The sequence below is a fragment of the Schistocerca cancellata genome, chromosome 5, assembly GCF_023864275.1.
Source record: "Schistocerca cancellata isolate TAMUIC-IGC-003103 chromosome 5, iqSchCanc2.1, whole genome shotgun sequence".
Classification (NCBI taxonomy): Eukaryota; Metazoa; Arthropoda; class Insecta; order Orthoptera; family Acrididae; genus Schistocerca; species Schistocerca cancellata.
The window spans coordinates 107,788,349-107,800,635 of NC_064630.1; positions in this window are offsets into that span (position 1 = coordinate 107,788,349).

A 12,287-nucleotide genomic window follows, 5' to 3' on the forward strand; every position below is an offset into this window, starting at 1 on the left:
GTGGGAAGCGAGTGACTTCTCCCCGCAGATAACTACGGTAAATTTAGTATCGCGGGTAGACACCATCTGAAACTAAACAGGCTTGTGCCCGATAGCTTGTGTAAAACTTAGGTTTAAAGGCCGATGCCGTCTTTTTAGCGATACTTATTACTATGTTAAGAATCATCTAATGTGCGTTACCGAGTTGTAATAATATGCAGTAGTTGTGTGACAGCTTACCAAAAATGTGTGGTAGCGGTATTATGTTAACACTACCTTTAACAACTGGAGATATAGTAGAGATATTATTACTATGTTAAGAATCATCTAATGTGCGTTACCGAGTTGTAATAATATGCAGTAGTTGTGTGACAGCTTACCAAAAATGTGTGGTAGCGGTATTATGTTAACACTACCTTTAACAACTGGAGATATAGTAGAGATATTGTGCGTTATCCAACCTTTATTGTTATTAATTTATAAACAGCAGCTGTGTTGATTATCCATTTGTGCCTCCTGGTGGCGTGCGTTCGTGTGTGTGGTGGTGAACGCCGATCGCCAAAGTTTTGAAAGATGGCAAAGTGTCACGCGGAGTGGCCGCTTGGTTTAGGGCGTCGTGTTACGGATTGCGCGACCCTCCAGCCGGAGGTTCGAGTCCTCCCTCGGGCATGGGTGTGTGTGCGTTGTTCTTAGCACAAGTTAGTTTAAGTAGTGTGTAAGTCTAGGGACCCATGACCTCAGCAGTACGGTCCCTTAGGTATTCACACGCATTTCAACATTTCATGGGCCGGCCAGAGTGGCCGAGTGGTTCTAGGCGCTACTGTCTGGAACCGCGAGACCGCTATGGTCGCAGGTTCGAATCCTGCCTCGGACATGGATGTGTGTGATGTCCTTAGGTTAGTTAGGTTTAAGTAGTTCTAAGTTCTAGGGGACTGATGACCTCAGAAGTTAAGTCCCATAGTGCTCAGAGCCAGACAACATTTCATGGCAAATTTGGTATTACCACTTTAAGGACGCCGTCCATCAGGGCTTCGAATTATGTTATTGAAGGCAATTGGTCTTAGTGTTTTAGGGAAGTGTACTGATTCTAAGGGAAATGCAAAATTTTTCGAGTAGTTGTTCAAATTGTTGCAGTTGATGTTTTATGTTGTGCTATGACACCATTGAATGTTTAATATATTTGCACCTACCAAAACTACGATTCCGTAAGGAGTGCCTCAAACAGAAACTCTCTGCTCTAGAGTACACTGCTCGTCGCACCCGCAGTAATTCTTTAGCAGCACCTTCGCTGCCCCAAAGACACAGGCTGACTCATTTGCGACTAATTGAAATAAAAGAAACATATAGCTCGACCGCCTATGCGTAAATAAAACTAAGACCTCCACTCCCAACCACGTCATTGGCGCAAGACGCACACGGGGAGAGAGCAAAGTGTCGCCGTAACGTTGCCCAATGAGTGTACCACGTTCAAAGATCTGGAGGTCAATACGTCCATGGAATGCTACGCCTCCCAATACGATAACACCTGGCCTCCAAAAACGATTGTATTCGAAAATGTTCCTGGGTGAATTACGTGTTACCTCCTTTCGTCAGCAATCACCATTAAGACTGAATATGCTCTCATCCACGACGACTACGCAAACCCACTTCTCGCTGGTCCAGGCTCTACGGTCTTAGCACGATCACAAACGGTGTCGCTAACGTGCGGGTGTGAACGGAACACAACGTACCGGTCGTCGGCAAAGAGGCCAGTCCTTAGCAGTTCTCGTGCCACTGTGAAGAGTGAGATTTGCGTGCCGTTTAGTCCTCTTAAATGGGGTTGTAATTGCATCCACAATATACCAAACTGCCGGGCTACACTGGTCAAACTTCAAGCTCCTTCCAGTCTCCCTATGATTCTTCACAGTGTGAAGTCATCCAGATGTTATCTTTGGTGCATGATGTGACAGAAAACACCACCACAGCGTACCGTGGCTGCTTGCTGATTAACATTGACTGTCTTCTTTCTTTGCTTCAACTGCTTCGTGTCATAGGGCCACATCGATATGGCGCGCTAGCCACGCTGAGATCCCGCAACGTGAAACCAGCCTTCTGCGAAGCATTGGAAGACCGCTGGCGACATTTTTCCGCAATTATATTCATTTACACCGAATTCTCTGCATGTTGTATTACTTTATATAGATTTAAGATGTTACACTGTCTTTTGTAACTTCGTAATTTAGTGGTTTATCATTAACCGCACTGCTGACACCTACTGGTACCAAGCAGTAATTCGATATTCGATCCTTTAGCCGGCGGAACGGCCACGATTTGTGACACACAGAACTGCGGAATGTGAGGAAGTTTTAGTCTGTGCTCGTATGACCTACACTGCTATGTAGAACACGGAATTTACCTGTGGTCTCCGTAATTGTCAGTCGTTTATTCGCCCACGTCGCATTTCAAACAAACCAGTACCTCTCCTCTCTCCCTCTCTCTCTCTCTTTAACCTCAATTAACAGTTTCGAAAGCCTTTGACGAGTGTCGCAACTCTGTGGCCCCTTGTTATCCGGAGAACGTAACGTAACTACTCTACGTGCTGGTCCTAGATGGTCGCACTGGATGGAACACAGAGATCCAGATGATGTGCTGCTGCATTCATACAATTCTCGAGATATACATGGTGAGTCACTAACTATAGCCACGTAGTATAACTCCGAAAGTATGATAGTAGCTGAAAAGTTTGTGGAACAAATGTTGCATGGAACAGTGGGGGCCATAATATGACGGTGATTTTTTGTTGGTAGGTGGGGTCGCTGCAGAGATATGAAGGTCAACTTTGTTTTCTTTCTTTTTTTGTAATAAGATGCTTTAGTTTGGTACTTATTTTTTGATAGCGGCTATCGAGACCAATCCAATTATGTGCAACAGCGTGAAGGTCAACGAAGATCAAAATTGTGGCGAATGCCCATTACAGAAGGCGTTCGAAGTGATGACCATTGTTACCAATGCAGTGCTGTAATCTTCTTATCATGGATTAATTGTTATTCCTTATCACTTCGGCACTTATCGAAGCACATGGACTGACAATTCTCTTTGGTATATCGTGCAAATAGTAAATATTCGCCGAATACAGTGTATTAGTCTAACGTGGTACTGACATGTAAACACCATTCCACGGTTTCGCACTACGACAGTAATAGGAACGGCAGGACTAGTCTCCTTGTATCAAGCTAATGTAAATGAAGCATTCCTTCGAAGATCAAGTCGATATGCTTCTCATTTACGGAGAATGCCAACGAAAATCAGTGAGAGCTAGACACTTATACGCTGAAAGATGTCCTCAACGAACTCACTCTACACGTCGTACATTTAAATATGTGTACGATAAATTGAGAACAACCGGATGTTTAACGCGTCGGAAATATATCCAGCAAAGGAAAGTTACTAATGAGGAAACGGAAATTTGTACTCTTCCCAGCTGGCCGCTGTGGCCGAGCGGTTCTAGGCGCTTCAGTCTGGAACCGCGCGATCGCTACGTTCGCAGGTTCAAATCCTGCCTCGGGCATAGACGTGTGTGATGTCCTTAGGTTAGTTAGTTTTAAGTAGTTCTAAGCTCCAGGGGACAGATGACCTCAGAAGTTAAGTCCCATAGTGCTCAGAGCCATTTCAACCATTTTTTGGAATGATTTTGCAGTTTCTCAGATACCTCAGTATTTGACGTCATATGTCCTGAAGAGCCTAACATACTGGTACATCTGCCTAATATCGTGTTCTCAATTACAGGTCGTTAAAGCCTCGTAGAATACACTGCTTTTCACTCTCACTCTAACTCTCACTCTCACTCTCACTCTAACTAACCTAAGGACATATACACATCCATGCAGGATTCGAATCTGCGACCGAAGCGATCGCGCGGTTCCAGACTGCAGTGCCTAGAACCGCTGGGCCACCCCGGCCGGCCAACTTCATGCACGAAGTTTTAATTTTTTTTCCTTGTTTACTTCTATCTCTACTCAAAACACATTTCGCGGACAATAGCCACGCATATCAGCGTTTGTACATGCAAAATTATATTGCTTTACGACGTACAGTTCAGAAGATACGACGTCTTAAAAATTGAGCTGCGAGAAAATGAAACTGCAGGGTGAAACTTGCTAGTGATAAAGGTGAAGTTTGTGCATAAATACGTGTGAAATGAGTTAAATATATTTGAAATGTATGTGATACGTATGTACGTGGGCACAGCCCCTGGTAAAAATGTTGTCCTAAGCCCCTGGAACGGTCTCAAACAGAGATGATGCATTTATTAGTTACGAATTGAAAATAAATAATGTGGAGGTCAGATCAACCAGCCTCCTATTGGGTTAGGGATGGTAACTAGAAGACATAAAGGAGAAGGACGAGATGGACAGAGAAAGAAAAGAGGAGGAGTTAGGTAGGAGGAGAGGAACTAATACATATTAGAATAAGTACATTCGAGGGTAACGCCGTGTATTCAGGTAGGTAATGAATTTAAATGCTGAAAAATGCCGTGTATTCACTCTAGTTCATAGGGTCACGCCGTGCATTCAGGTAGGTAATGAATTTAAATGCTGAAAAATGCCATGTATTCACTCTAGTTCATAGAGTTTTAAACACGCTGCTATCAACAATGTTAAATGATACTGAAATTTAGTTTCAGACAAATAAGTGAGGTTTTTTATTGTAAAATACGAGTATATACCAGTACATGGAAAAATATCTAACTTTCGAAGGTGGAATCATCAGACGCATAGATTCTCTAACTAACGACTCCATGCAAACCTGATGTCTTCAGAACGATGTCAGCCCTGGGCTGAAATCTATTTAGTGCCTTCGCCAGATGCCTTAAAGCAGTGTTTGTCGCAATGTAATATTTTATAACCACACAATCCTTCAAATGCGTGGTACTGGCATGTGGTGAGTAACTGAAATCTCGAATTCCCCAACTATATAGCGTATTATCGAGTAACATCCATGATACGATCATACATTGTACGCTTGTAGATGTGCGACTGCCTCGTTCATTTTCGACTTACACACCGTGCTGAGCATCGAATGGTAATCAGAAGCGAAAGTAACGTTGAGCTGGTTCCAGCAAATTTCATTTGTCGGATTTCTTGAACTCAATGGAGAGTGGTCTACGTTATGTGAAATAAGCATTTCATTGCAATACAATTAAATGACTCAATATTACGACCGAGCGAGGTGGCGCAGTGGTTAGCACACTGGACTCGCATTCGGGAGGACGACGGTTCAATCCCGTCTCCAGCCATCCTGATTTAGGTTTTCCGTGATTTCCCTAAATCGTTTCAGGCAAATGCCGGGATGGTTCCTTCGAAAGGGTACAGTCGATTTCCTTCCCCATCCTTCTCTAACACGTGCTTGCGCCGGCCGGAGTGGCCGTGCGGTTTTAGGCGCTACACTCTGGAGCCGAGCGACCGCTACGGTCGCAGGTTCGAATCCTGCCTCGGGCATGGATGTGTGTGATGTCCTTAGGTTAGTTAGGTTTAAGTAGTTCTAAGTTCTAGGCGACTGATGACCTCAGAAGTTAAGTCCCATAGTGCTCAGAGCCATTTGAACCAATTATGAACTAGTGCTTGTGCTCCGTCTCTAATGACCTCTTTGTAGACGGGACATTAAAAAACACTAACCTAAGCTAACCAATATTACGAAAAAAACTATTGTTCTATGGTAGCAATTATTATCACAAACTAACCCGAAATATGAAACTTAGGAACTTTTGGGAAGAACTCTTCGGAAGCGACATGTACCACATGGGGTCGACAGCACTACCCATTCACCACAGACGTCACTTTTGTACACAGAATGCTGGGTGATCGTAATGAAATGCACAAAAACTACCACAAAATTTTAAGTTCTAACAATGAATGGCAGTTCTCTAGAAGTACGGATAAATGTAACATAATGACTACAACTTTCCTATCAGAGTAAAAATGCTTTTTGTTCCATTCAATAGCTCAGCCACTTTCTCGAAGTCCTCTCCAGCAGCAGGAACCCGCCTCTAGAAAGCCCTTCCTCATTATATCAGAGAACCGCATAAGAGATCTATCTTCAAAAGACAGTTAATGACATATCTACTAAAACAAGAATAATATTTTCTTTCTCCATCGCGCATTCATTAGCCGTTTACACCCTTCTTTCCACAATATCTTCCGAATTTCCCAAACGTCTTAGCTGGTGCACTAAATTTCTCTGCCTGAGAAATCGTTATGTGAGAGAGGTCGTTTTTGTACATCTATATATAGATTTTATGGGCCAGTATGACAGTTACTATTATTATAACACATATTTGCCTCCATTTCAGTGATTAATTTGAATGTTACATGATTGTTCTTTTTTGCTTGATTCCTTTCCTTTCTCTCCCTAAAACGTCTTCATTTTTTGGCCGTGTTCCTGTTTTCTTTGCTCTGTCCATATTTTGCCTGTTTTCTTACTTTCTTTTGCTTCAAATTTCTTGTTCATAATTTTGTTTCTGAATTTGTTGTGTTCATAATTTTGTTTCTGAATTTGCGTCTTTTGTTGATCATTTCAATACTGATCCATGCTTGTTTTAGATCTTCTTTTATTTGTTGAAACCAGTTGGTTTTTTGATTGAGCTATTTACTAGATCAGAAATCCTCTTCGCGGGTCTGTTGTTCATTCTATGTATGTGTCCATAGAATGTTTTTCGGCGTTTTCTGACCATGTCCGTGATCATGACTGTGTGTTTGTAAAATTCGTTGGTTGGACTCTTCATCCATATATCATCTCTGTGCACTGCTGCAAAAATGTTTCTCATGATTTTACGTTCGATTTTTTTTTTCTTTTTTTGTCTCTTTGTCTCTTTGTGGTCGTTCCTGACGCATAGAATGCTTCTGGTAGTGGAATTGCACTGTAGTGCCTGAGTTTAGCCTGTCTTGAAATATTTCTTTTATTGTAGTGTGTCCGGTCGTTTTCTATGCTTTATGAAGTTTGTCTTTTTTTTCCATGTTGGATGATTTGTTTGACTCTCCTATTTGTATATACTCCCCAAGATATACGAATTTTTCCACTCTGTTAACCTTTCCGTATTTTGTATGCATGGCTTGATTATTACTATTATTATTATTATTATTATTATTATTATCATTAGGACGAAGAATTCCGCCTGATGCAAGACACCTTTTTTCTGTTTTGTTTCACCCATATATGTTTCAGCACTTTTTGTGCTATCTTCAGTGGGTTTTTTTATTTTCTAACTTACATGATTCTATTGGACATTTATTTTATGTACGTTAGAAAATAAAAAAAAGTAACCCACTGAAGATAGCACAAAAAGTGCTGAAATATGTCGGGGTCAAACGAAACAGAGAAAAAGGTGTCTTGCATAAGGCAGAACTCCTCGTCCTATTTTCGTAGCAAGCACGTACACAAAAGATGAACTGCAACACTACAAGACGACTACTTTTATTATTATTATTATTATTATTATTATTATTATTATTATTAACAGCAGTAGCAGCAATAGTGATGTTGTTGTGGTCTTCAGTCCAGGGACTGGTTTGATGTAGCTCTCCATGATACCCAATCCTGTTCAAGCTTCTTCATCTCCCAGTACCAAATGCAACATACATCTTACTGAATCTGTTCAGTGTATTCATCTCTTGGTCTCCCAATACGATTTTTACCCTCCGCGCTGCCCTTCAATACTAAACTAGTGATCCCTTGATGCCTCAGAACATGTCCTACCAACCAATACCTTCTTCTACTGAAGTTGTGTCACTAATTTCTCTTCTCTCAAATTGTATTCAGTACCTCCTCATTAGTTATGTCATCTACTCATCTAACCTTCAGCATTCTTCTGTAGCACCACAATTCGAAAGCTTCTATTCTCTTTTTGTCTAAACTATTTATCGTCCACGATTCACTACCATACATGGCTACACTCCACACAAATACTTTCAGAAACGACTTCCTGACACTTAAATCTATACTCGATGTCAACAAATTTCTCTTCTTCACAAACGCTTTCCTTGCCATTGCCAGTCTACATTTTATAACCCCTCTACTTTGCCCATCATCAGTTTTTGGCTCCCCAAATAGCAAAACTCCTTTACTAGTTTAAGTGTCTCATTTCCTAATCAAATTCCCTCAACATCGCCCGATTTAATTCGACTACATTCCATTACCCTCGTTTAGCTTTTGTTGATGTTCATCTTATACCCTCCTTTCAAGACACTGTCCATTCCGTTCAGCTGCTCCTCCAGGTCCTTTGCTGTCTCTGACAGAATTACAATATCATCGGTGAAACTCAAAGTTTTAATTTCTTCTCCATGGATTTTAATTCCTACTGCAAATTTTCTTTTTGTTTCCTTTACTGCTCGCTCAATATACAGATTGAATAACATCGGGGATAGGCTACAACCCTGTCTCACTCTCTTCCCAACCACAGCTTCCCTATCTTGCCCCTCGACTCTTAGAACTGCCATCTGGTTTCTGCACAAATTGTAAATAGCCTTTCGCTCCCTGTATTTTACCCCTGCCTCCTTCAGAATTTGAATCCGAGTAATCCAGTCAACATTATCAAAAGCTTTCTCTAAGTCTACAAATGCTAGAAACGTAGGTTTATCTTTCCTTAAACAAGCTTCTAAGATAAGTCGTAGGGTCAGTATTGCCTCACGTGTTCCAATATTTCTACGGAATCCAAACTGATCTTCCCCGAGGTCGGGTTCTACCGGTTTTTCGATTCGTCTGTAAAGAATTTGTGTTAGTATTTTGCAGACGCGTCTTATTAAACTAATAGTTCGATAATTTTCACATTTGTCAAACCTTGCTTTCTTCGGGATTGGAATTATTATATTCTTTTTGAAGTCTGAGGGCATTTCGCCAGTCTCATACATCTTGCTCACCAAATGGTAGAGTTTTGTCAGAGCTGGATCTTCCAAGGCTATCAGTATTTCTAATGATATGCTGTCTACTCCCGGGGCCTTGTTTCAAATTAGGTCTCTCAGTGCTCTGTCAAACTCTTCACGCAGTATTATATCTCCTATATCATCTTCATCTATATTCTCTTCCATTTCTATGATATTGTCCTCAAGAACTTCACCCTTATGTGGACCAGACCCTCTATAAACTCCTTCCACCTTTCTGCTTTCCCTTATTTCCATATTCATGCAAGTGGTTCTCTTTTCTCCAAAGGTCTCTTTAACTTTCCTGTAGGCAGTATCTATCTCACCTCTAGTGATATACGCCTCTACATTCTTCCACTTATCCTCTAGCCATCCTGGCTTAGCCATTTTGCACTTCCTATCGATCTCATTTTTGATACGTTTCTATTCCTTTTTGCCTGCTTCATTTACTGCGTTTTTGTATTTTCTCCTTTCATCAATTAAATTCAGTATCTCTTCTGTTACCCAAGGATGTCTATTAGCCCTCGTCTTTTTACCTACTTGATCCTCTACTGCTTCACTATTTCATCTCTCAAAGCTACCCATTCTTCGTCTACGGTATTTCTTTCCCCCATTCTTGTCAATCGTTCCCTAACGCTCTCCCTGACACTCTCTACAACGTCAGGTTCTGTCAGTTTATCCAGGTCCCATCTTTTCAAATTCCCACCTTTTTGCCGTTTCTTTAGTCTTAATCTACAGCTGAAAAGCAATAGATTGTGGTCAGAGTCCACATCTGCCCCTGGAAATGGCTTACAATTTAAAACCTGGTTCCTAAATCTCTGTCCGACCATTATATAATCTATCCGAAACCTGTCAGTATCTCCAAGCTTCTTCCATGTATACAAACTTCTTTTATGATTGTTGAAACAAGTGTTAAATATGATTAAGTTATGCTGTGTGCAAAATTCTACCAGGCGGCTTCCTCTTTCATTCCTCACCCCCATTCTATATTCACCTATTACGTACCCTTCTCTTCCATTTCGTATTATCGAATTCCAGTCACCCATGACTATTAAATTTTCGTCTCCCTTCACTATCTGAATAAATTCTTGTATCTCATCATACATTTCATCAATCTCTTCATCATCTGCGGAGCTAGTCTGCTTACAAACTTTTACTACTGTGGGAGGTGTTGGTTTCGTATCTATCTTGGCCACAATAATGCGTTCACTATGCTGTTTATAGTAGCTTACCCGTATTCCTATTTTTTTATTCATTGTTAAACCTACTCCTGCATTCCCCTATTTTATTTTGTATTTATAATCCTTGTATTCACCTGACCAGAAGTCTTGTTCCTCCTACCACCGAACTTCACTAATTCCCACTATATCTAACTTTAACCTATCCAGTTCCCTTTTTAAATTTTCTAATCTACCTGTCTGATTAAGGGATCTGACATTCCACGCTCCGACCCGTAGAACGCCAGTTGCCTTTCTCATGATAATTAAGTCCTCTTGAATAGTGCCCGCCCGGAGATCCGAATGGTGGACTATTTTACCTCTGTAATATTTTACCCAAGAGGACGCCATCATCATTTAACCATACAGTAAACCTGCATGCCCTCGGGAAAAAGCACGGCTGTAGTTTCCCCTTGCTTCTATCTGATCGCAGTACCAGCACAGCAAGGCCGTTTTGGTTAGTGTTACAAGGCCAGATCAGTCAATCATCCAGACTGTTGCCCCTGCAACTACCGTAAAGGCTGCTGCCCCTCTTCAGGAACCACACGTTTGTCTGGCCTCTCAACAGATACCCCTCCGTTGTGGTTGCACCTACGGTACGGCTATTTGTATTGTTGAGTCACGCAAGCATCCCCACCAACGGCAAGGTCCATGGTTCATGAGGGAGAAGGGCAATAGTGATAGTATCGCTAATATCAGTAGTTCTCACTCAGCACTATTTATTCACATTGACGCTACATACATTCAGATTATTCTAATGCTATTATTATATTACTGTTTGTCATATAAAAATTGTTATCGTTCCTTGAAGAACTTTGAATTGTAAGAAAAACTACATGTGTGAAGCTCCAGTCTGATGTAAGAGTCGTCCAGAATGCCATAATATTATCAGGTTAAAAGAAAAAAATGAGAAAGGTGACGACAAAAATCCCCCTTGTATCCGACTGCAAAATTAGTGGTTAATATAACCATGGTGTATGATATTCACTGCATACCTAAGAAAGTTAAAGTGACCGTGAGCGAATGTTGTAGAAAACAGAATGACTATTTAAGTGAACGATGCATTATGCATTATGCCATTCGGAGGGAAACTCCACAATGGTTTACATTTGGTCACTAGGAAGAGGGACGGTCACCCTGGCGTCGTTCAGTATGAAAGAGACTTGAATTTCACGAAGATCATGTACCGTGGGTGGGATGCATAGTGTTTTGATCTGCGTCCGTTGACCCTCTTGGTACATTTGAATAGCCTAACTCACAGCGTGATTGACTATTTCAAAAAACTTTCTCTGTGCGTTTGCCACAGCTTGATTAATAAGTTATCACTGATCAGAAGCCGCTAGGTCTGATACAACTGGCCAGCGAGATTCCAGAACAAGCAAATTTTTACTGCCCAAAGTAAGAGATACACTTCTCCTTAGACCCCCAAAGATGACACTTGCTCCAGGTCATCACAAAGAGCTGCATAGCGAGCTGTCTCTGACTTAGAGTAGAACACAGAGGCCATTCTGAAATCAGGATTATCAGTCACTACTTCAGCCACTTACTGTCCTCACATCGAGTGGTAACCATGGGCCTTCGTTGCAGTCACCGACACGAGGTGAGCAGAGGGTCAGTGGATTTGGATCAGGGCGTCGTTTTGCTAGTCTAATTTGCACAGTCTGCTAGCTGCTGCCACTATGTGCTTTGGCGACGGTGCTTGTGTTAGTTCGTGCTTCTCTGGGAACTTTCTTTAAATTAATAATCTCTTCCGCAGTCACTGGCTGTATTCGTGACTCACTTCCATATTGTTTCTTTTGTAGATCCACTCACCAGTGTCAAGGCACTACTCGCAGTCCATTGTCCATTTATTAATTGTCTGTATTCTTTATTGAGTGGATAAAACTTTTTAAGTATTTTGCAATAAAGCAAACTGTTATATTGACCCTTAGTTTTCTGCTGCAGTTTGTTATTAATATATCCGTGTAATGTGCTGTACCCTTACTCTGGCTTGGGTCACCCCTAGTAATTTCAAGCGTTATCTGTAGTGAGACAATGTTTTCTTTTAATTCACGTGATCTCATGGGGAGTTTTCCTTGTCTGAAGGTCACCGGTGACAGAATCTAAAGCATCGCACTGGTATGCTAAACGACTCAGTTGGGTGCTGTGTAGGACAAATTTTCGAAATACTGCGACCCTTTGATTTAAAACTCGTAAAAAT